Below are 545 nucleotides of genomic sequence, written 5' to 3' on the forward strand. Positions count from 1 at the left end.
AAGGAGATGGGGAAGAAGGAGGAGGAGGAGGAGGAGAAGCCAAAGGATATAAAGTACGGTTGCGAAGAAAGGTTGAAAATCTCTACGATGGAACGGGTGGATCCATTGGTGAAACTGCAAGAAATAAGGAGAAAAAAAGAAAGAGAAAAAGAAACGGCAATGAGGAGAAAGAAAGAGAGAAACAGAGAGAGCATGAAATAGGGTATAGAAGGTGAAGCGGATTAAAAGGATGGGAGAGATGCGAAAGGCCGAGGGAAAAACGCGTGGAAAAAAGAGGGAAGGTCGTTTCGTCTCGTTGGAGAAAGAAAGAGTGAGTGCATTGAGGGGCAGAAGAGGCAGGGAAGTAGCGAGAGAGAGTAGCGAGAGGAGCGTCGAGCCGACGAGAGAGGGATATGGTACAGCGAGTGGCGTGCATTCTCGCGCACACGCTGCCTCCCCTCTTAAGCGTGAACGATCGCGTGCACGTGCAACAAGGTATCGTGCACGTGTGCGTGTACAAAGTAGGTCCACGAGAGCCGGAGAGACGGCGAATGAATATCGCCGTC

General features: G+C 50.5%; 1 pseudogene; it reads right to left on the reverse strand.

Annotated features, from left to right (window-relative positions):
• Positions 1–6: 6 nt before the first annotated feature.
• LOC116184928 lies at positions 7–544 on the reverse strand (annotated as a pseudogene).
• Between the last annotated feature and the right edge of the window lies 1 nt (position 545).

Source organism: Apis dorsata, unplaced genomic scaffold (genome assembly GCF_000469605.1).
Source record: "Apis dorsata unplaced genomic scaffold, Apis dorsata 1.3 scaffold_74, whole genome shotgun sequence".
NCBI classification, from domain to species: Eukaryota; Metazoa; Arthropoda; class Insecta; order Hymenoptera; family Apidae; genus Apis; species Apis dorsata.